Here is a 23,569-nt window from a genome sequence, read left to right on the forward strand (position 1 = left end):
GGAGCACCAGGTAATTTCCCATACCTCAGTCTTTTAACTACAAACCCAATGTTCTTTAAACTACTTCATTGGGACTTCCCTGGAGACGCAGTGGTTAAGAATCCGCTTGCCAATGCAGAGGACATGGGTTCAAGCCCTGGTCCAGGAAGATCCCACATGCCGCGGAGCAACTAAGCTCATGAGCCACAACTACTGAGCCTGTGAGCCACAACTACGGAAGCCCGCATGCCTAGAGCCCATTCAACAAGAGAAGCCACCGCAATGAGAAGCCCGTGCACCGCAATGAAGTGTAGCCTCCGCTCACCGCAACTAGAGAAAGCCTGCGCGCAGCAATGAAAACCCAATGCAGCCAAATAAATAAATAAATAAACTACTTCATTACATGTATGTCCTTGCCATTCAAATGGACAAGACACATAGGGTCAAGAAGGAATTATGCCAGAATCCAAAACAATCATGGAAACCACAATGCTGAAACTAAATTTCACCAACAAATATACCATAAATTGGAAAGAACAGGTGAGTAGTATCTGTCTGTGTGTTCTCCAAGGTCACGTAGGGGCACGTTTGCATGTCTGTCTTCAAAATGCATTCTGAATATAAGTGTCGAATCAGAAATGGTTTCCAGTACTCACCAGATGATGGAATCCAGGATCATTTTCTTTGTCTGTTCATTTTCCTGGATCTGAGCCCAAGCCTATTTCTATCTTCCATTTTGGGGAAAAGGGCCTGGTTTCCAGGACTAGCTATCTTCCACTGTAAGCCTGAGGATCAGGAAGGGGCCAGAACCCCCAGGGGACACAGCACTGGCCTGATCATTAGAGTTGGTCTGCCGGGTCTCAGAGCGCCTCAGGCTCTACCTTTCTCCTGCAGCACACTCGTGAGAGGACAAGTAGATGAAAGGGCTTGCTCTTTAAACCCAGAGAATCAGACTTGCACAGATAACTCACCTTATGCCCAGTGACATCTCCTGGTGCAGATAAGGCAGAGAGGAGAGGAGGTAGCCAGAGAGAACCCCTCGTCCTCCCGTTCTTCTCAGATATGGAAGGACTGTGACTGTGCTGATCTCCACCCTCTTCCACCTTCCTAGAGACCTAAGGCTTGAAATGCACTTTGAACCATAAAAAAAGAGGCCCTGCCATGCTGCCTGGGAGTCCTGACCATGTTTAAACAAAATCTTTTGACAACAAGAAGGAGCGTCATCGGCTCTTCTTGCTTATTTTTACCTGTCAGGAATGTTTACCTCTTTGAGAATTCCTGAAATATACGTGATATACAGTAGAGATGAGGAAGCCTAAATTGTATCTTGGCTTCTCCTGAAAAGCTTGCTCCGAAGGGGAGGACATGGAATGCAAGATAGGCAGCCCCAGGATTCCTAGGCATGAGGTGCAGTGCTCACATCACAAACAGCATCAGATGTTAAATATCATTACAGACATGAACACATTTTATGTCCTTTGAGGTGTTATACAAATTCGAGACATTTTATTTGTATTATAATGATCATTTTACTTATCACATTCCCGATTCCATAACCCTCCATCCACCACGTGCAAACCCCTAAAGCCCGGAAATAATATATATATATATATATATATATATATATATATATAATTACATTCTCTCTTGCTGGCTATTTTCTCTTCCTGGGATTCCTAACCAACAGTAATTTCCCAAGCCCATAATAAAGATTATTGATAGGAAGGAAAGGTCAATGGCTTTTTAGCTCCTTTGCTGCCTCCCAACATTAACTCCCTGCAAGGTGCTGTCCACTCCCTTATTCATTCATTGAATATGAGTGACATGCTGGGCACTGTGGGTTATTACAAAAAAAAAAAAATGGAAAGGCCAAGAACATACAACCAACACCTGCTCTGAAAACAGAGTTGCCTCTGATCCATTTATTCTCTCCTACCTGATGGACACAGCAAAGATGCCTGTATGTGCTGCTTGGGGCTTGTTTCAAATACTTTTGTTTTTACTGTAGTCAGTCACACTGCATTTCCAGGATCAGTCCCCATCTTTGTGATTCACCCCGCTTGGCTTTTCCTTCTAAGGGGGAGTTTCTGGTACTTTAAAAATCTTTTGACCATTTCCCCTATAAGCGAGGAGATGTATTTTGTTGTCGTGCCACGCCTCCAGCCTTTTCTAACACACAGCCCTCTGCAGAGAGGAGGGCGGAAAGAAGACAGTCTGATTAATTGCTGAACATGTCTACATTTCACTACTTTATCTTCTTATTAGAGAAAAACTGAAGATGTTTCTGTTCACTGGACAAACACCTTATATCACATTGAAAGAAGTTATGCAATGAGAAAATGTGTATTTGTAGAGGTTGTGGAATATGTTTATAAGCTTGCCAATCAGGAAATGCTAATATGACAAACAGTTCACAGTATATTAGTCTCTCCCTTCTTCACCTGTTTCCCAGGTTGGGAGGTAGTCACACAGCTGTACCAATCAGGTAAGCATATATAACTACAAATAAAAAAACAAAACAAAAAAAAACCATTATCAAAATATTTATAATATTTGTGGATCTAAGTATATGTAGTCCTGTGTTTGAAGCGTGAGTTAAAGTAATCACAAATTAATGTGGGTTTTAAAAATCTGCATACAGGGACTTCCCTGGTGGTGAAGTGGATAAGGCTCCAAGCTCCCAGTTCAGGGCGCCCAGGTTCGATCCCTGCTCAGGGAACTAGACCCTACATGTATGCCTCAACTAAGAGTTCCCATGCCACAACTAAGTAGCCTGTGAGCCACAACTAAGGAGCCCACCTGCCACAACTAAGACCCACTGCAACCAAATAAATAAATAAATATTTTTTAAAAATCTGCATACACCAAAAAGGTGTGATTTGACAGCCTAAGTATTACACCTGCTAGGAGGTGTCTGAATTTAACAATCATGTTGGACTTCCCTGGTGGCACAGTGGTTACGAATCGGCCTGCCAATGCAGGGGACACAGGTTTGAGCCCTTCTCTGGGAAGATCCCACATGCCATGGAGCAACTAAGCCCATGCGCCACAACTACTGAGCCTGTGCTCTAGAGCCCGCAAGCCACAACTACTGAAGCCTGCACGCCTAGAGCCCGTGCTCCACAACAAGAGAAGCCACCGCAGTGGGAAGCCTGCACACCACAACCAGAGAAAGCCCACGCACCGGATGGAAGAGTAGCCCCCGCTCACCGCAACCAGAGAAAGCCAGTGTGTAGCAACAAAGACCCAACACCGCCAAAACTAAATAAATTAAATAAATAAATAAATCCAAAAGAAAAAGAAAAAATAATCATGTTGAGGAAGGGAGATTTAAACATGGTGGATCAAAGAGCATAATGCTGTGAACAAAGGTACAAAAACAGATAGAATGCTATAATAAATAGTGATATAATTAATTAGTTAATTAATTAACCTCTGTCTCTAAATTCCTCAACTCCTTCTAGCTGGTTCCATTGATACCACCTATCTGCTGGCTCAGTCTTCACCCAGGTCCTAAACCCATCTTGACAGAGGCAGTAAGGAGATCAATAGTGATCAATAGTGTCAGTTCCCTTCTCCCCTTCCTCTCACCATCCTCCCCAGTTTGAGAGGACAAAACCTCGATCCATTTTCACAAGGCATGTCTGGTTACCCGTGCTTTGGACCCAAGCACTCTCAAATCTGGGGTCCCATCCTGAATCCATCCTCATGGGTGGATAGGGTCTTACTGTCCTCTCTGCCTAAATCAATCCTCCCTCATGAGATTAGAACTTTGCTCTATACCCTGGTTACTGAGGTTCTGCTACAAATGGGAAGACATCTCCCCCCAGATAAACACCCCTGCCAGCCTAGAGCCTGAATCATGGCCATCACCCCACCCCTGCTCTATTTCATGTCTACCCACACACCCCGGGACCTCTTGCCCCTGTGTTCTGTTCACGCCACCAAAAACCCAAGTTGCTTATTCTTGCCTGCATTTGACTCTATAACTGAACTGTCCATCTTTACCTACCGTCTACCTCTGCAACCTAGTTAGTTTATCTCACATCTCTTGCTCAGGCGATTGGTCGTAAAGCTGATGAAAATTAAGAGAAAAAAGTCACCAATGGATACAGGCAACATGGAGATCACTCTTGGCCATAGAAAGAGTAGTGTCAGGGCAGCAGCAGAGCCAGAGAGTGGTGTGGTTCAGGGAATAAATAGAAAGTGAGGATGTGGAGAAAATGTGTTTAAAAAGATGTTTAAACATCTTTTCTAAGATGTTTAGCTATGAATGAGAAGGCTAAGATAAGGAGTTCAGGGAGAGCTCTTATAGGTGGTTTGTTTGGAAACTTAGGGCTCCAGCAAGATGAGGAAGGGAACTAGCAACATCCCAGCATGAGGTAATATTTTATTCTAAAAACAAAACAAAACAAATCAAACTTTGAGCCCGAGAGGCATGTTCTAAGCCTGAATATATGACAAAGACTAACACACACATACACACACACACCCCTACCCAGACACACTCACACACAATGACGTTGAAAAATCGAGAGAAAGATTAATAGAACATGTAAATATCCTATAAATAAAACGTATATTTAGAAATTTAATATAAAGAAGTCAGCATGAAAAAAACAAGCAGATTCTCAAACTTGGGCTGTACATTAGAATTTTTAGTGAGCTTCTAAAAAAATACTAGTACTAGTGCTGGAGCTCACCACCCCCCAACCCTGGAAGAGATTATGATGATTATGAATCCAGTAGATTATGCTTTCACCTATCAGCATTGAAAAAAGGAAGAGTATCTCCATGTTTCCCAGGAGATACTAAACTATACCTGGTATTGAGGAGTACTGAGATAAATTACGCATTATATGAATTATGCATAATATGCATATTATGGGTTACTCATTTGGCAAAAATACTTTAGATCCTTGCTTCATCCCTATGTAAAAATAAATTTTAGTTGGAAAAATGACTGTAGGTTTTAAGAAACATAAAAAATAACAGTATAAGTTATATTGGATTGGCAAGGACTTGCTAAATTTTAAAGAAAAGATTCTTTCCAACAGAAAAAAAAAGAGATCAACCAATGAACAAGTAAAAGCATAGAAATTTTATAGCAATAAATAAGAAAATTATTAAGATGCCAATAAATAAATGGCCATGGAAAATGAAAAACTGAAGAAAACAAATTCATCAAACCAAAATGTTTAACAAATATGGAACCACGGGGGAGTAAGATTAAAGATATTCAATTTAACTAGTAATTAAATGATACACATTAAAGTAAAAACAAGATGCAATTTTTTTTTCTTTGCTTATCCACTTGAGGAAAAAATGAAAGAAAGAACTTTGATGCACTGAGGAGACTTATTAAAATGCTCACTCTTTTTTAGTGTTTTAAGGAACCTCCATACTGTTCTCCATAGTGGCTGCACCAATTTACATTCCCACCAACAGTGCAAGAGGGTTTAAAAAAAAAAAGTCACTCTTTTTTTTTTGACAGGTTATCAAAATTTCAACATTTACAGAAACAAATTTGGCAATATGTAAATGAAGAGCCTTAATGACATTTATAATTTTGACCCAATAATTTCTCTCCTAGGAGTCAATTATAAGAAGATCTTTTTTATTTTTAAATATTTATTTATTTATTTTTGGGTCTCCATTGCTGCATGTGGACTTTCTCTAGTTGGGCGAGCGGGGGCTACTCTTCGTTGCCGTGCGTGGGCTTCTCATTGTGGTGGTTTCTCTTGTTGCAGAGCACGGGCTCTAGGCACGTGGGCTCTAGAGCATGGGCTCGGTAGTTGTGGCACATGGACTTAGTTGCTCTGCAGCATGTGGGATATTTCTGGACGAGGGTTCGAACCCATGTCTCCTGCATTGGGAGGCTGATTCTTAACCACTGCACCACCAGGGAAGTCCCAGAAGATCTTTTTTAAATGGAAGATGTTTCTGAACACAGACAAACATTTTTACTGTACTGTCATCTATTTCTCTTGAAAGCCAAAATATACATTTACTTCAAAATAATCCCAGGACTTGAAGGAGAGTGGGTGGAGATGTAAAAAAAACAAGATTGACCATGTGTTGAAAAGTGTTGAATTTGGGTGATTAATACATCGGTAGCCATCTTCCCATCCTACATACTTTTTTCTGTTTTTGTATAGATTTGAAATTTTCTACAATAAAAAAAGATAAAAATATAAACAAATTGTCATCAAAAAGAGTGTAATGGTTATTTTTTGTGTCAACTTGGCTAGGCCATGCTACCAAGATATTTGGTCAAACATTATTCTAAATGTTTCTGTGAAGGAATTTTTAAAATGAGATGAACATTTAACTCAGTGAACTTTGAGTAAAATAGATTACCGTCCATAATGTGGGTGGGCTTCATCAAATCAGCTGAAAGTCTTAATAGAAAAAGACTGACCTGCCCAGAACAAGAGGGAATTCTGCCAGCAGACTACCTTTGGATTCAAACGGCAACTCTTCCCTGGGTCTTCACCTACCCTGAAGATTTTGAACTTGCCAAGTATCCATGGATTTCCTATATCTTGATAGATTGGATAGGTAGATAGATTGCTGACTGATAGCTAGATAAATACACACACACACACACATACTTCTTGCTGATTCTGTTTCTCTGGAGAACGCTAACTAATACAAAGAGGGATGTTAAATTTTTATATAGCTATAGAGTGGAATACTATAAATACATTAACTTTATGTTCATGAAAATTTTTAATAAATGGGGAATTTTAATGGTAGCACATTAAATGATAAAAGCAGATTTTTAAAATATACATATATAAGCGAAGACCACACCAGTACTGGTTAGGGGGAGACACCCATACAGGGGAACCCAAAAGAGAAATATATCAGAATGTTACAGTGACAATGGTGACAGTAAGATTGATTTTTTTCCTCCATTTTTTATTTTTCAGATAGTCTGAATTAAGCCTTCATTATTTTATCATAAAAAACTGAAAAGGAAGAAAGTCTGGAAGGCAGAAAAATTTGAAAGAGAGACATCAAAAGAAAACTGGCTGAGGGCAACAGAAAAGACAGAAGAAAAACTCTTCTCTAAAATCTTCTTAACTAATGATCAGAATTAAAGATAAGGTAGAATCACTAAGTCAAGATTTATGGCTTCAAAGAGGGCTCTCTTAGCCTAAAGTCAAGGGGAAGCTCTGAAGTTTATCAAGTCCTTTCTTATTGCTTGCTGGAGGCATTATCTTTCCTATCTGGGAAACAGCCAAGTTGGAACTTTCGGGAGCACAGTTAATATATCATCTTCATCAAACTGTGGTATAGTAGAAAGAACACAGGCACCAGAGATGGAGATGCAGAATGGATTTATCTCAATCTTGTAAAGCTTTGGTTTTCTAATTTTTACAACTGAGATCATCATGACCACTTAGCTCCGAGGATTCTAGTGAGAATTAATAAGATTGTAAAAGTGTTCTTCAATGGTAGTAGTTATAAGTTCCTCTTCTAACAAAAATTCATGCGTGTAGCATAATTACTTTTCAGACCAAGGGGTCCAATGTACCGTTCCTGAATAATATACTCTACTTGACGGTCTCTAACTCTGATTACTACTGGCCCACCATGATGATCTCAAGAGAGTGTGGCTTTCCTTCAAAGCACTGGCATAAATGTGCATAAAGCCCCTTTCTTCTTAACACAGACACAACATAATGAAAGTGCCAAAAGACTTGCTAAATGTTAAAGGAGAATAGTTGGAAAATAAATTTAGTGAGCAAAAAAATGCAGAACTACTGCATGTGCGCACACGAATATGGCGAATGTGGGTGTGGGTGAGTAGGGTGTGTAGGCATGTATCTTCTTAAATAGAAGTGAGCGATTCTTCTATAGCTGGCCTGTTGTCTTAATATAGCCCCAGTGCAGCCCAACAGCTGGCCCCATCTCAGCCATCTGCCTTTGTCCCTTTCTTCCCTGCTCTGAACTTATATGCATGAGTAAGATGCTTTGTTTTTAGATGCTTCCTTCCTTGAAGTCTTTTATATCTTCCACAACAAAGGCCAAAAAGGCATACTCCCAGGCTTCAGCTACCTTTCAGTTTTTATTACAAGTCTCAAAAGTATAGCCCAATGCATTTCTGAAACCCAATATACCCATTTCTGCTACTAATTAGCTGTGTACTCTTGAGCAAATTACTTAGTTTCTCTTAAACCTCATTTTTTTAATCTGTTAAATTGGGTTTACAGTATTATCTAACTCCAAGAGTCGCTGTAAGAATTAAAGGATCCTTAGAACAATACCTAGCACATAGCAAACAGTAGCTATTATTAATTATTCCTATAATAATTATAGAAATAAAAATATTCCTATAATAATAACTATTATTATTATTATTCAAATTATGATACCTTCAAATGACCTCTCCTTTTGGATAAGATTTCATACCAATATCATGACATAATAACACAATTAGAATACTCATACGTCTGTGTATCACAGGAATAAGAAAATTATTTCCTGAAATCTAAATTTAATGTATTCTTATAGTAAATATTACCAAGCTTCTACTACAATTTTCTCACCTTCCTTCTGTGAAGTACCTGATTTTTTTAAATCTTAAATTCTCTACTTTCGTGTTCTTTTTTATAAATTGCTTCATAGTTTTTTAATTTAAAACATCATATATTTACAATAAAAGTAGATAAAACTGATTGTAGATTTCCTTTCCCCGACTCTAACCCCCTCCCCCAGAGTTAACCAGTGTGGCTGAAGGAGATTTTTAAAAGTTTCAATGCCCAAGGTGCATCAATTAAGTCAGAATCAGAGTCTCTGGGAAAGGGAACAAAGTACTGGGATCTGCTAAAGCTCTGAAGGTTAATTCCAGTATGCAACCAAGTCTGGGAACTCTGCCTTAAACCCGCATTACCTTCCTTTCTTACTTAATACAGAGGAAATTCACCAGGCTCTAATTTAATAGATAAGGTTCTGGGACTTCCCTGGTGGCACAGTAGTTAAGAATCCGCCTGCCAGTGCAGGGCACACAGGTTCGAGCCCTGGTCCGGGAAGGTCCCACATGCCTCGGAGCAACTAAGCCCGTGCACCACAACTACTGAGCCTGTGCTCTAGAGCCCGTGAGCCACAACTACTGAGCCTGCGCTCTAGAGCCCGCGAGCCACAACTACTGAAGCCCGCACGCCTAGAGCCCGTGCTCCACAACAAGAGAAGCCACCACAATGAGTAGCCCACGCACCACAACTAGAGAAAGCTCGTGTGCAGCAACGAAGACCCAACGCAGCCAAAAATGAAAAATATATATTTATTTTTAAAAATACTTAAGGTTCTTTTTATTTTTTCATCTTTATTGGAGTATAATTGCTTTACAATGTTGTATTAGCTTCTGCTGTACAACAAAGTGAATCAGCTATATGTGTACATATATCCCAGTATCCCTTCCCTCTTGAACCTCCCTCCCACCTTCCCTATCCAACCACTCTAGGTCATCACAGAGCACCGAGCTGATCACCCTGAATAGATAAGGCTCTAAATTGGCAACTATGTTTTAGTACTCTCTCTTTCTCTCTTTGGTCAAATATTATCATTCCCCTGGGTTTTAATTCCTAATCTATAACATAATGTATTGTCATCCTTGCACTACCTAACCAGAGACATTCTGACAAATGACATAAAACATATGAGAGGACATTTACAGTTTTAGAATAAAAGGATTTCAGAATCATGTTCCACCCCCCCACACCCAACACACACACACACACACACACACACACACACACACACACACCACACCACGCCCACTGCCATCTCTTCTGAAGTACCCTTGCTTCCCACAGGTAAAGCTTTCCTACAGTAATAACTTGGGGATCTGTTAAGCTTTGTTAAGGTATTCCAGAGAACTTCAAGCCAACTCTGCCCATTGCCTTATCATTTATTAGTCATACTTTTTCTCATATATCACTACTAATAATCTTTATGGAGACAAAGTTTAATGCATCTTTAAAAAGGTGATATGAGATTCATCTAGGAGAAAAATCTGATATTGAATGAATTTTAAATAATGCTATATCTGTACCAGCGTGGATGCCAGTATAATGAGGCCCTGGCATTAATCTTCAGGCTTCAGCTGCCTTCTGCCCTGGAATTCACCATATTTTCTTCACCCAGATTATTTCTCAATAGAAAGTTCTAGGAGAAACGTACAGTAAAAGGGAAGAAACCTCTCCTAATACAGGCAAAGGAGTCACGAGATCTAAGTAATGATTCTGGGTCAGCAAGTTCTTGTGTGTGACCTTAAACAAGTCAATTAACATCTCTTTGTCAAAGGGTTGTATGTAAAGCACCAAGAAATAATATGTAAAGAGTAAAAATACAAGGCATTATAATTATTTATTGATATCCAATGGAGAATATTCAAGAAAGCAGAACTATGATGAAACCAAGTATGCATAAAATATATTTACATAGTAGAAGAGAATTCAGAAGTGTAAAACCAGAGAAAGGTAGACAACAGGGTTTTTCTCTATCCTTCTAAGTAGGGAATTTAATACCTTATATCATTCCCTCAAAATGGGTATGCAATCCAGTCCTACTACTAGAATCTCTATTTGGTGTCTGTCAACAGATTGAGATCTACAGAAAAATCAATAACTGTAAATGCACCCCTACAAAGATGCAGAAAGCAGTTTAAAGCAAAGGGATGCAAATATTGCCTGAAACGCCCGCCACCCTCCTGGGTTCTTGATTTGTCCTGGGAATAAAAATGTGGCAGGGACATGAACTTTAAAGGTTTGCTTGATCTTACATTTTGAAATGAAAGAGCAAAAAAGATCCCAACAAAGACAGGACAAGGGAACAAAGATCATGAGGTTAGTGTCTAAATTCCAGAGGAAAACCCTCAGAATTGTTGCCTAACACATTCAACTGAACAACAAAAATATATTAAGTACCGTTCACCATCCCTTGCTCTGTTTTTTCTCTATATATCTCTCCTAACATATTTTGGACCTTTTACCAGGACCCAGGTAGCAAGATTAAATTCAGGTGTTGTATCCTTGGACCCACATTATCTTTCCCTCCTTTTCCACTAAACCCAGGCTCTTTTCACAAGTGAGCACGGAGCAGAGTTCAAACAATAAACCAAGTGAAGCAATCTGCTTTGGACTCCACCCTTAACTGATATTTATGCTCAGCACAGCTTCCTCGATACTGGTTTTTGCTTCCCGCTACTGCTTAGTACATTTTATGGCATATAGTTAAAATGGCAAACACTTATACAGTGCTCACCATGTATTTGGTACTGTTCTAAGCACTTTACATATAGATAAAGAAACTGTGTCACAGAGAGGTTAAGTAACTTGCTCTAGATCACACAGCTAGTAAGCAGGGATTTGGAACTTCAACCCAGGTTGTGTGGCTTTAGAATCTGTGTTTTTACATTATACTATATACTGCTTCCACAGCAGATTCTCAAAAACTTTTTTTTTTTAATTAAAATTACCAGGATTTCCTGGTGGCGCAGTGGTTAAGAATCCGCCTGCCAATGCAGGGGACACGGGTTCAAGCCCTGGTCCAGGAAGATCCCACATGCCGCGGAGCAAATAAGCCTGTACCACAACTACTGAGCCTGTGCTGTAGAGCCCTTGAGCCACAACTACTGAGCCCGCATACTACAACTACTGAAGCTCGTGCCCCTAGAGCCCATGCTTCGCAACAAGAGAAGCCATCGCAATGAGAAGCCCGCGCACCGCAACGAAGAGTAGCCCCCGCTCGCCACAAGTAGAGAAAGCCTGCGTGCAGCAACGAAGACCCAATGCAGCCATAAATAAATAAATAAATATGTTTATATTTTTAAAAATTACCTTTAATATTGCTTTGGGTTTTTATTAATTGAGATATAATTTGCATACCATAAAATTCACCCTTTTAAAGTATACCATTCAGTGCTTTTTAGCATTTTCAGAAGGTTGTGCAACCACACTGCTAGACTATTTTAATCCCCCGCACACAAAAAAAACCCTGTACCGGTAGCAGTCACTCCCCAATGCCCACCTCCCCACTCCAAGTCCCTGGGCAATCACTAATCTAATTTCTGTCTTTAAAGGTGCGCCTATTTGGGATATTTCATATAAATTGAATCATACAATTTGTGACCTTCTGTGTCTGGCTTCTTTCACTTAGCAAGTTTTCAAGTTTCATCCATTGTATTAGTGAGGGTTCTCTGAGAAACAGAACCAACAGGATATATAGAGAAAGACATACATAAGAGGAGATTTATTATAGGAATTGGCTCACAAGGCTATGGAGGCCAAGAAGTCCCACAGTCTGCCATCTGCAAGCTGGAACACCAGGAAATCTGGGGCTATAATTCAATCTGAGGCTGGAGGCCTGAGAACAGGGGTCCCAGAGTCTGAAGTCCATATTTCTCCTTATGCCAATAACGCATGTCTTAATTACTGCAGCTGTGTAGTACGTTTTAAAATTATTAAGTCTGGGGAAATTCCCCAGTGGTCCAGTGGTTAGGACTCAGCGCTTTCACTTCTGAGGACCTGGGTTCAATTCAATCCCTGGTCGAGGAACTAAGATCCCACAAGCCGTGTAACGTGGCCAAAAAACAAAAAACAAAATTAAAATTATTAAGTCTGAGTCCTACAACTTTGTTCTCTTTTTGAAGATTGTTTTGGATACTCTAAGTCTCTTGTGTTCCCTCTTATATGAATTTTAGAATCAGCTTGACCATTTCTGAAAAAAAAATCTGGAATTCCGGCAGAGACTGCATTGACCGTGTCCATCAACTTGGGAGGACTGCTGTCTTAACAATATTAAGTCTTCCTACTTCCTACAGGATGTCTTTCTACTGATTCAGTTCTTTCATTTCTTTCAATGATATTTTGTAGTTTTCACTATACAAGTCTCATTTATTGTTAGCATTGCAGGTCCATGGCCTCTAAAGGTTAAATCAGAATTTGTGTATGGTTTGGTGACACCACAGAATGTTCTGTGTCTGAGAAAATCAGTTCTAAAACAGGTTGCACAGTACATGTCTCCTAGAAGCTGACCAGACATGCCTTATATAAGATAATAGAAGCCCACTGCTGATCTTTCTCATATCTGGGTAAGTCCACAGAGTATAGGGCGCCACATTCTGTAGCTCTCAGTGTCAGAAACCAGTTTCTTTTCTTTGACCTCCTGAGTTGGTCTCAGTTTCTTAGGTTGCCATGAATTGGCAGGACTAGAGAATGTAACAAAAGAGTCACATCTCTAAATTGTTAGCAACATAAATGTTTCTATAAACCTAACCTACAAAGAAATCTGTTCCCTGGGCACCCAAAATTTGTTTGATTAAGGTTGAAATAAAAGCCACAGAGGTGCAGCCTCCAATACAGCTGTTAAACTCAGGTACGAAGATATGGGGATTTCCATCTAGCACAGAGTTCTATCCCAAGGTTCAGTGAACTTTTGCTGAGCGATTGATCTCACACACTATCTAGCTCTCTATAAACCCACAATTTGTGGCCTTGCTGATACTATCAAGTCTTTATTGCCCATCTGTTTGTAGATAACCTAAGCTCATACTTTTATCTGTAAGTCAGTTTGCCTCTAGTTCCCAGTGCATTAACTCAGTGAATTAAAAATAATCCATTTTAATATCAGCCCAAGAAAAGCAGACCTAGAAAGATAAAGGTGGTGGTGATGAAGGGGAGGTGCTTTACAGATAATGACAAAATAGCGTTTGGTTAATCTACATTTCTTTTTTTTCCAATCCTAAAAACTTGGAGTGTTCTTCAAAGTTATTTATTTATTTATTTTTGGCCATGCAGCATGTAGGATCTTAGTTCCCTGACCAGGGATTGAATCCATGCCCCCTGCAGTGGAAGTGTAGAGTTTTAACCACTGGACTGCCAGGGAAGTCCCTTAAGTTATCTTCATTTTTATGATAGCAAGCCATTCAGAATAACCCATGGCTGTTTTAAGGACTTCATACTGTATGTGGAAACTAAGATCTAAGTGAAAAGGTGACTCGCCTAGGGTCAGAAAATAAATCAGAGATCTAATCAGATGTGGGACCTTCTGATCATGAATCCATTATTAGACCATCTTAAGAGTGGAACATGGGTGAGGACAAGAAAGACAGGGCATGAAATCGAGGTCACTTGGTGTTAAGGGAGCTATTTGGGCTTCAAGAAGGGACGCAAATGCAGCAGGTTCAACTTTCAGTGTCAAAAAGCCATTCTACTCCCACACCATAAACCACCACTGTATCTCCTGTGCCATTACAGACACAGCTTCCCTGCTAAAGAAACTATAAAAATAGCAACCCTGCCTTCCATTTCTTACTCTGCTTTACAGGTACACTGAGATGCAACATGAGCTCCACAAATGCATTCTAAACATGTACAACCAGAAGAGCCCTTTGAAAGCAACCAAAAAAGCCCTAACCTCCATAAGAAGCTGATGAGGAAACGGAGGCACAGGATTTAGGTGTCTTCCAACAGCTAATTAGAACTTAAGCTAAGACTAGCGTTGTGTGCCTTGAATGTCCATCTGGTGCTCTTTTACTGTAATTTTCCACCCTTCAAAAGGCTGACTGGACATTTGATCTCTTCTTTAAGTTAAGTTTTGTACAGATGAGGATAAGAAAGAAGACCCTAGTTCTTAGAATTCATAACGTGTCTATAGTTTCATAGTTTCTTCTGCCTGCCAGGCCTTTGGGTTGTATATGCATCTGGATTAACCTCTGGAAATCTACCCCATACGTTTCCAAGGTTTTAGAGACTTTACATTCCAGTTGTATTTTCCTTGCTGGCACTGCAGGGCTTTAAGAATATTCTTGTGAATATTCTGCTTATTTATCCCTCCCCCAAAACTCATTTTGATTCATACTAAGATATCAGCCCCAAGGAACACTCAGGGGGTGAGGCATTGGGACCTACCGGGAAAGACCACGGAGGTAGGAGGCAGGGCAGCTTTAGACCAGACTCGTTGGATTTGTGGAACCTGCTTGTAAGTCCGGTAGAAAACAAGGCAGTCAAGACAGATTTTCAGCATTCCCTCAGCTCCCCTCCCCCTTCCTTGAACCACAAGCCAAGCTTGTCACTTCTACTCAGATAAACAAATCCTTTCCTGCTGCTGTAGCCTCTAACTAGCCAGAAGCAGCACTGACTTTGGGTCTCAGCTGGAGGGGCATCATACAGCATGTTGGCAAGGGTCAGCAGGTGATTTCCTTGTCTGCGCTAAGCTAACCCCACCTGACTTAAAAGGGACTTCGGAGAAGTTGATCCTAACGACACAAACTAGGGGTGGCTGGGTCTACAATTGGTCTTGAAAACTGATTATTGTCAGAAAAAAAAAAAACGCTTAAGATCATCTTCTCTAAGCTCCAAATTACCATCTTTGGCAAATATTTTTCCTCATTCAGGTGATAGCATAATATGAATGTAACATAAATGGTGTCTCCCAGAGTTGTTCAACCCAACACCCCACATTTATCCAACAAAACAGTACATTTGGTTAAATCATTCAAAACGATGATCAGATGAAAACTAATAATTTTGAACTCTTCTCCAGGAAACTAACTGGCTTAACATATGAGTATTATATATGTATTATTGAGATTTTCCTATGGCTACAACGTACACTTTGGAACACATTTTTTTCTTAAACTTTAGCATCTGCTACAATTTATTCTTAGTAGAATTCTAACATAGCCTAGAATTATATATATATAATAATTTTAATTTAGCTCAATGTTCTAGAAGCAGCACCATATTTCTATGTATTTTGTCACCTGACAACTTTAAGAACCACTGTTAACTATACAAAGATGGGGCAGTTTACTATGACTGAAGGTATAAGATGTTAACAGCTGTACAAGAAAAAAACTGAAGCGGGTTCCCCTTTCATTTATCATTCCTGCCAGTAATTTAGTCCATGAAAGTACAAAAGTATAGGTCCAAAAACTTCAACCACTATCTTCAAGTTGCTCTGATCATGCAATTGTCAAGAATTGGTTTTATTGAGGTGGAGTGGCCAAGAGGGTGGAGTAAAAGACCCTGAGCTCACCTCTGCCCACCAGCACACCAAAATTACAACTATTTACAGAGCAACTATAGATGAGAATGACCTGAAGACTAGCAGAGAGGATTTTTCACAATTAAAGATACAAAGAAGGAACCACAATGAGATGAGTAGGAGGTGAGGAGAATGAGGAGAATGATCTAGTCAAGCCCCACACCTGCAGCTGGGTGACCCACAGACTGGAGGTTAATAACAGCTGCAGAGGTTCTCACCAACGGGTGAGGTTCTGAGTCCCACATTGGGCTCCCAACCCTGGGGTTCCTGCACCAGGAAGTTGAGCCCCTAGAATGCCTGGCTTTGCAGGTCAGTAGGGCTTGCATAGGGCAAGTTGCATAGGGAGAGCTGCCTTGGAAAAAGAGACTCACTCTTAAAGGGCTCACACAAAATCTCACATGTTCCAAGCCCCAGTGAAGAGGTAGGAATTTTAAAGGAGCTTGGGTTAAGCTCATGTGCTGATCTTGGAGAGCCTCCCAGAGAGGCAGGAAGCAACTGGGGTTCCCTCTGGGGACATAGATTCTGACAGAAGCCATTTTGGGAACTCATTCTACTACAAGAACACTGGTGCTGGTGAAACCTAGTGGGGCAGGCACGGAGGCCTCCTTTTGTCCACCACTTATAAGCAAGACTCCAGCCTCCATGACCTTCCCTGAGTTCCAAAGGGTGGATTTGAACAGTTGCTAATCTAGGGAGCAGCAGCCAAGAAACCACCTGAGGAAAGATTAAAAGGACCAGAGAAGCTCATCAAGATTAAGAGATGACCACCTGAGATGAGATTAAGGGAGAGCAAGCCCTGCTCACACGTTAATCTTGTCAGAGACCCCACCTTTGAACCACTGCTGTAAAACCCTTCATCAAATTCTCTGGGGTTGAGACACACAGTTTTTCGAGGCAGAAGCCCAGTGTGTCTCCCTTTGCCTGGCAGAGTATTGAATAATAAAGCTATCCTTTTCTACTTCACCCAACACTCTGTCTCCAGGATTTGATTCGGCACCCGTGTACAGAGAGGCCAAGCTTTCGGTAACACTGGCAAGCACCGTTTTGGAATCGTCCCTCTAGCCTATTAGCACCAGGGGCTTACCTGCCCACCAGCCATTAGGCACCAGTCCTAGGACCCCACAGGCCGAGAAACCAGCCACATGGGGGGAACCAGCCCTGGGAACACCCCCAGCTCAAGCCCCACAAGCAGTCACCCAAGGACCCAGTTCCACCCTCCAGTGGGCCAGCATCCTTCACATGAGGCAGGGCCTGAGAGCCACTGGCTGGGGGCAAGCCCCGCCTACCAGCACACCTACAGTAGTCAGCTCACCACAACAGAAGTATCCATGCAGCCCACATAGGGGGTACCCTTAGAGCATATGGCTCTGGTGGCCAGAGGAGAGTGTGATGATGGGCCCTATAGGATGTCTCCTATATAAGCCACTTCTCCAAGATCGGGATGTATAACCAACCTATATATATATATATATATATATATATATATATATATATATATATATATATATATATATATAGATATAGAGAGAGAGAGAGAGAGAGAGAGAGAGAGAGAGAGAGAGTTAGGCAAAATGAGGTGACAGAGGAATACACTCCAAATAAAGGAACAAGGTAAAACCCCAGAAGAAGAATTAAGCTAAGTGGAGATAAGCAATATACCCAATAAAGAGTTTAGGGTCGGGCTTCCCTGGTGGCGCAGTGGTTGAGAGTCTGCCTGCCAATGCAGGGGATGCGGGTTTGTGCTCCGGTCCGGGAAGATCCCACATGCCATGGAGCGGCTGGGCCCGTGAGCCATGGCCACTGAGCCTGTGCATCCAAAGCCTGTGCTCTGCAACAGGAGAGGCCACAACAGTGAGAGGCCTGCATACCGCAAAAAAAAAAAAAAAAAAAAAGAGTTTAGGATAATAATCATAAGGATGCTCGATGAACTAAGGAGAAGAATGGATGAACAGTGAGAAGTTTAACAAACAGAAAATTAAAAGAAGATCCAAAAAGAATTGAAAAATACAATAACTAAAATAAAAAATATACACTAGAAAGAATAACAGGAGATTAGATTATACAGGGAACAGATCAGCAAACTAGAAGACAGAGTAGTGGAAATCACCCAAACCGAACAGAAAAAGGAAAGAATAATTCTTCAAAATGAGGATAATTTAAGAGGCCTTCTGGACAACTTCAAGTGTACTAACATTCACATTTTATGGGTCCCAGAAAGAGAAAAGAAGGTAAGGGGCAGAGAAGTTATTTGAAGAAAAAAAAAGCTGAAAACTTCTGTAATATGGAAAAAAAAAAAAAAAGACATCCAGGTCCAGGAATCACAGAGCATCCTAAACAAGATGAACCCATAGAGTTTCACACCATGATACATTGTAATGAAAATGGCAATACTTAAAGAGATAATCTTAAAAGCAGCAAAGGAAAAGCAACTACTATGTACAAGGGAACTCCAATGAGACTATCAGCTAACTTTTCAGCAGAAACTTTGCAGGCCAGATGGGAGTGGCAACATATATTTAAAGTGATGAAAGAAAATAACCTACAACCAAGAATACTCTTCCTGACAAGATTATCGTTCAGATCTGAAAAGGAGATAAAGAGGTTTACAGACAAACAAAATCTAAAAGAGTTCAGCACCACTAAACCAGCTTTTCAAGAAATGTTAAAGGGACTTCTCTAAGCAGAAAAGAAAAAACCACAACTAGAAATATAAAAATTATGAAAGGAAAATTCTCATTGGTAAAGGCAAATATACAGTAAAGATAGTAGATCAACCACTTACAAACCTAGTAGAAACCTTAAAAGATGAAATTAGTAAAAGCATCTATATCCACAAAAGTAGTTAAGGAATATACAAAACAAAAAGATGTAAAATATGGTGTAAATAACATGCAGTGTGTAGGGGGGAGGGTGTTAAATGCAGGGTTGTTAGAATACATTTGAACTTGAGATCATCAACTTAAATAATCATGTAAATATTTAGGTTGCTGTATTTAAACTTCATGGTAACCACAAATCAAAAATCTAAAATAGATACACACACACACACACAAAAGAAAGAAATCCAAATACAGCACTAAAGATAGTCATCAAATCACAAGGGAAGAGAGCAAATGAAGAAGAAAGGAACAATCAAGGACAAAAACAGTCCAAAAACAATTAACAAAATGGCAAAAAGTACATACCTATCGATAATTACTTTAAATGTAAATGGACTAAATGCTCCAATCAAAAGACAATGAGTGGCTGAATGGATTAAAAAAAACCAAGACCAATATATATGCTGTCTACAAGAGACTCACTTCAGATCTAGAGGCACATACAGACTGAAAACAAGGGGATGGAAAAAGTAATTCCATGAAAATTAAAACCAAAAGAAAGCTGGGGTAGCAATACTTATATCAGACAAAATAGACTTTAAGACAAAAGACTGTAACAAGAGACAAAGATTGATCAAGAGATCAATCTAACAAGAATATATAACAGTTGTATATATAGATGCACCTAACATAGGAGCACCTAAATGCACAAAGCAAATATTAACAAACATAAAGGGAGAAGTTGACAATAACACAATAATAGTAGGGGAAATTTAACACCTTGCTTACATCAATGGATAGATCATCCAGACAGAAAATCAATAAGGAAACACTGGCTTAAATGATAGATTGGATCAGATAGATTCCATTCAAAAGCAGCAGAATATACATTCTTTTCAAGTGCATGTGGAACATTCTCCAGGATAGATCACATGGCAGGATAAAAAACAAGTCTCAATAAATTTTTGAAGATTGAATCATATCAAGCATCTTTTCCAACTACAACAGTATGAGACTAGAAGTCAACTACAAGAAAAAAACCCTGCACAAACCACAACACATGGAGGCTACAAAACATGCTATTAAACAACAAATGGGTCACTGAGGAAATCAAAGAGGAAATCAAAAAATACCTGAGAATAAATTAAAACAGAAACACAATGATCCAAAATCAATGGGAAACAGAAAAAATAGTTCTATGAGGGAAGTTTATAGCAATATAAGCCTACCTCAGGAAACAAGAAAAATCTCAAATAAACATCCTAACCTTGCAACTAATGGAACTAGAAAAGAAAGAACAAACAAAAATCCAAAGTTAGTAGAAGGAAAAAATTATAAAGATCAGAAAAGAGATAAAGTGGGACTTCCCTGTGGTCTGGTGGTTAAGACTCCACTCTTCCACTGCAGAGGGTGTGGGTTTGATCCCTGGTCAGAGAACTAAGATCCCACATGCAGCATGGCATGGCAAAAAGAAAGAAAGAAAGAAAGAAAGAAAATAAAGACAAAAAGAGAAAAGAGCAATGAAACTAAGAGCTGGTTCTTTGAAAAAAATAGACAAAATTCATAAACCTTCACCCAGACTCATCAAGAAAAAAAGAGAGGGCCAAAATAAATAAAATAAAAAATGAAAGAGGAGAAGTTACAACCAAAAGCACAGAGATACAAAGGGTCATAAGAGACTACTAAGAACGATTATACACCAATGAAATGTAAAGTCTAGAAGAAATGAATAAATTTCTAAAAACATATAGAGTCCCAAGAATGAATCAGGAAGAATTAGAAAATATGAGCAGACCAATTACTGGTAATGAAATTGAATCAGTAATCAAAAAAACTCCCAAAAAATGAAAGTCTAGGACCAGACAGATTTACAGGTGAATTCTACGAAACATTTAATGAAGAATTAACGCTGTCCTTACCAAACTATTCCAAAAAATTGAAGATAAAGGAATGTTTCCAAACCCACTCTACAAAGCAGGCATTACCCTAATATCAAAACCAAGCAAAGACACCACAAAAAAAGAAAACCAGAGGCCAGTATCACTAATGAACACAGATGCAAAAATCCTCAACAAAATATTAGCAAACCAAATTCAACAATACGTTAAAAGGATCATATACCATGAACAAGTGGGATTTATCCCAAGGATACAAGGATGGTTCAATATCCTCAAATCAATCAATGTGATACACCACATTAACAAATTGAAGGATAAAAATTATATGATCATCTCAATAGATGCAGAAAAATCTTTCAACAAAACTCAACATCCACTTATGAAAAAAACTCTCAGCAAAGTATATATAGAGGGAACATACCTCAACATAATAAAGGCCATATATGTAAGTCCACAGCTAACATCTTACTCAAAAGTGAAAAGCTGAAAGCATTTCCTCTAAGATCAGGAACAGGACAAGAATGCCCAACCTCACCATTTTTATTCAACATAGTATTGGAATTCCTGGCCACGGCAATCAAGAAAGAAAAAGAAAAAAAGGAATCCAAATTTAAAAGGAAGAAGTAAAACTCTGTTTGCAGATGATGTAATATTATACAGAAAATCCTAAAGATACCACCACAAAAACTATCAGAACTAACAAATAAAGTTTAGGATACAAAATTAAAATATAGAAATAAGTTCTGTTTCTATACACTAACAATGAACTATCAGAAAAATAAATTAAGAAAACAATCCTATTTACAATTGCATCAACAGAATACAACACCTCAGAATAAATCTAGCCAAGGAGGTAAAAGACCTATACTCAGAAAACTATAAGTCACTGATGAAAGAAACTGAAAAGGAAACAAACAGATGAAAATATATACAATGTTCATGGATTGAAAGAATAAACACTATTAAAACGAACATACTCTCCAAGGCAATCTACAGATTCAATGTAATCCCTATCAAAATACCAATAGTATTTTTCACAGAACAAGAACAAATAATTCTAAATTTGTATGGAAGCACAAAAGACCTCAAATAGCCAAAACTATCTTGAGAAAGAACAAAGGTGGAAGTATCACACTCCCTGATTTCCATCTATACTCTAAAGCTACAGTAATCAAAACATATGGTACTGGCACAAACACAGTAGGTCACTGGAACAGAATAGAGAGTGCAGAAATGAACCCATGCTTATACAGTCAATTAATCCATGATAAAGGAGGAAAAAATATACAATGGGGAAAAGACTGCCTTTTCAATAAATGTTGTTGAGAAAACTGGACAGCACTATGCAAAAGAATCAAACTGGACTCCTTTCTTACACCATATACACGATATACAAAATACGCCATATACACCTTTCTTACACCATATACAAAAATAAATTCAAACTGGATTAAAGACTTAACTGTAAGAACTGAAACCATAAATTCCTAGAATAAAACATAGGTAATATATAGATTTTGACATAGAAATATTTTTTGAATATGTCTCCTCAGGCAAGGGAAACAAAAGCAAAAAAGAAAACAAAACAAATGGGGCTACATCAAACTAAAACATTTTTTGCACAGTGAAGGAAAGTCTTAACAAAATGAAAAGGCCACCTACTAAATTGAAGAAGATATTTGCAAATGATATATCTGCTAAGGGCTTATCCAAAATATACAAAAAACACACACTCATCAAAAAAAATTAATAAATGGGCAGAGAACCTGAATAGAATTTTTCCAAAGAAGACATACAGGTGGCCAACACACACATGAAAAGATGCTCTTCACTAATCATCATGGAAATGTAAATCAAAACCACAGTGAGATATCAACTCACCTATCAGAATGGCTATTCTCAAAATAACAACAAATAAACAAGTGTTGGCACAGATGTGGAGAAAAGGGAACCCTAATATACCGTTGATGAGAATGTGAATTGGTACAGCCACTATGGAGAAAAGTATGGAGGTTCCTCAAAAACTTAAAACAGAACTACCATATGAGCCAGGAATTCCTCTTCAGGGTATTTTTCTGAAGAAAAAAATACTAATTCAAAAAGATATATGCTCATTGCCCTATCATTCATTGGTCATGTTTTTTCTCCTCTCATATATCACTACTAATAATCTTTAGGGAGACAAAGGGTAATGCATGTAAAAAGAGGTGATATGAATACTGAGTGAAATCAGTCAGACAGAGAAAGACAAATATCATATGATATCACTTATATGTGGAATCTAAAAAAATGGTACAAATGAACTTATTTACAAAACAGAAATAGAGTCACAGATGTAGAAAACAAACTTATGGTTACCAAGGGGGAAAGGAGAGGAAGGATAAATTGGGAGATTGGGACTGATATATACATAAAACCATATATAAAATAGATAACTAATAATGACCTACTGAACTCTACTCAATACTCTGTAATGACCTATGTGGGAAAGGAATCTAAAAAAGTGTGGATATATGTATATGTATAACTGATTCACTTTGCTGTATAGCAGAAACTAACACAACATTGTAGATCAATTATACTCCAATAAAAAATACTTAAAAAAAGATATATGCATCCCCATATTCATTGCAGCATTATTCATAAGAGCAAATGTATGGAAGTAACCTAACTGTCCATCAATAGATGAATGGATAAAGAATATGTGAGATAGATAGATAGATATACAATGGAATATTACACAGTCATAAAAAAAGAATGATATCTTGCCATTTTTGACATTAATGGACCTAGAGGGCATTATGCTAAGTGAAA

The 23,569-nt window shown here is 38.9% G+C and overlaps 1 protein-coding gene across 3 annotated transcripts in view; it reads right to left on the minus strand.

Moving 5' to 3' along the window:
- STYK1 (serine/threonine/tyrosine kinase 1) overlaps positions 1 to 23,569 on the minus strand; it is a 52,404-nt gene that overhangs the window by 22,802 nt on the left and 6,033 nt on the right. Inside the window, exon 1 of one of the 3 annotated variants that reach the window (XM_060113601.1) lies at positions 14,901 to 14,942. The exons of the other annotated variants lie outside the window; for them this stretch is intronic. The gene's annotated coding sequence lies outside the window, so the exon portion shown is untranslated. Of the gene's footprint in view, positions 1 to 14,900; positions 14,943 to 23,569 lie in introns of those variants that run through there. 3 annotated transcript variants of the gene reach the window in all.

This window comes from Mesoplodon densirostris, chromosome 11, assembly GCF_025265405.1.
Source record: "Mesoplodon densirostris isolate mMesDen1 chromosome 11, mMesDen1 primary haplotype, whole genome shotgun sequence".
Lineage (NCBI taxonomy): Eukaryota > Metazoa > Chordata > Mammalia > Artiodactyla > Ziphiidae > Mesoplodon > Mesoplodon densirostris.